At 54.9% G+C, this 1,859-nt stretch overlaps 2 non-coding genes across 2 annotated transcripts; both read right to left on the bottom strand.

Moving 5' to 3' along the window:
* Positions 1–506: 506 nt before the first annotated feature.
* TRNAE-UUC lies at positions 507–578 on the bottom strand. Its single transcript has one exon. It is a non-coding gene; the product is annotated as a tRNA-Glu (tRNA).
* Positions 579–1,511: 933 nt separating this feature from the next.
* TRNAV-CAC lies at positions 1,512–1,584 on the bottom strand. Its single transcript has one exon. It is a non-coding gene; the product is annotated as a tRNA-Val (tRNA).
* Between the last annotated feature and the right edge of the window lie 275 nt (positions 1,585–1,859).

Here is a 1,859-nt window from a genome sequence, read left to right as displayed (position 1 = left end):
GCCAAACGAAAGGAGCAATCTTGAGTGGAGATGTCTGCAAGGAACTCTCAAGTGGTATCGCCATTCTTATATACGGAGAGAGAGTGAGAAACCCAACGTGGGAAAGTGTTTACTGTGCACTTACGTATAGAATATATGATGTTATTACTCTTGCAACTTTTTTGTATGTTTCAAAGGGTTTTCGTTTTGGTTTTCAATGAACTCGAGTCCCCGATGCTCTTGGGATGAAAACTCTGTAAATAAGTCTTCGGGTTTGTAACATGCAGGGAGAAAAGAGCCGAGGCGAGAGCTGGCCAGCCCAGGCTGTTCATTACATCTCACCTCCTCCAGCCTGCGCGATGTCAAGGACCCTGAGGCCGGGACTCACCGGCATTTGGGGACTCAGTGCAGAAGCTCTTCTGCATCTGAACCTTGAAGTAAAACACAGCTCTGGTCGGGGCAGGAAGAGGAAGACTCCTGCCAGTGGAGATGCTGAAGGGGAAAAAAAAGGGGGGGGGGGAAAAGGCTTCCCTGACCGGGAATCGAACCCGGGCCGCAGCGGTGAAAGCGCCGAATCCTAGCCACTAGACCACCAGGGAACCATGCAGGAACCTCGACTTAGCGTCTCTATATGAAAATTTTAAAAGAAGTAAAGATTACACTTCAGAGACCTGGAGAGCAGGAACGGACATTTCCCAGAAGCCCAGGGCTGAATGCAGCTGTGCAAGGCTCCCAGCCCTTGCCCGGCTGCTCATCACCCTGCACATCTGCAGTCCTGGGCGACGCTGTGGGCTCTGAGACAGGACACAAGGTCCGTCCTGGTCTAGCTTCAGTGCTGTGTGCTGCGAGCCAAGGTCATGCTCTCTTTCTGAACCTCGGTTTTCTCTTGAGTCAGCTGCCGACTGGGATGTCAGCAGGTGATGGGCGGATCCGTCCACTTCCTGACGTCTGCCGTGGCTCTGGGGGCTCTCCTGGTTAACGGCACCGGTACGGGCTCCTTCTCCTCCGCGACCAGCTCAGTTAGGGGAGCCTGACATTGTTCATTTCCGTGTCTTTGGCTCGAGTCCCCGGTGCACAGTTGGGTTCGGTCTCTTTTGTTCCGTCACGCAAATCAAACTGTTGCGTAAGTGTGCCGAGGTGGGGGAAAGCCAAGTGTGAAGGGATGAACTTGTGTGAAGCCAAGCCAGGGATGAACTCCTTGGTTTCCAGAGACATAACTCGCGTGAACATGTGCAAGAGATTTAGGCGCCTGCTTAGGAGGTGAGGGGATTTCCGGATGTAAAAATGAGCCGAAGTCAGCCTTGTCCTTTGCACACTTGGGTCAGCTGGCTGTGGCCTGGACTCCGCAGTGACTCAGAGCGGAGAAAGGAGGGCTGGCTCCTAGCGCTGAGCAGGCTCTCAGGCAGCAACGGAACTCCTGGCCTGTACCTTGGGGATGGAAAATGCAGCTGCGCCCGCTGCCTCAGCCCCTGCCTTTCGGCCGTTTTGCTTTTTTGAAAGGGAAGGTAAAAGTTTCAGAAAGGAAGAACGTTTGTTTCCGCCCGGTTTCGAACCGGGGACCTTTCGCGTGTGAGGCGAACGTGATAACCGCTACACTACGGAAACACGGCAGGTGCTACAGCTTAGTGACACACCCCTGAAATCCGTAGGTCCTGCCACCACTATCCTGGTGGCCAACTTTTTAAACTGAAGAATGAACCTTGACACCCCAAGACCTCTCAGGCAAGGAGTCTGCGGCTTCCAAGAGGGCGTGGTTTTAGGGTTCCGAGCCTGCCCCGAAGGGAGGACCCCCCGAGCCTCCCACAGTCGGCCTTTGGGCTCCCGCACGGACCGCAGAGTCCTCGGATCCACAGCTATGCCCCCGAGGGCAGGGGTCGGCC

This window comes from Monodon monoceros, unplaced genomic scaffold (genome assembly GCF_005190385.1).
Source record: "Monodon monoceros isolate NGI ecotype Baffin Bay Population unplaced genomic scaffold, NGI_Narwhal_1 Contig2481_ctg1, whole genome shotgun sequence".
In the NCBI taxonomy this organism is placed as follows: domain Eukaryota; kingdom Metazoa; phylum Chordata; class Mammalia; order Artiodactyla; family Monodontidae; genus Monodon; species Monodon monoceros.
This window is presented reverse-complemented; position numbering and strand designations above follow the sequence as displayed.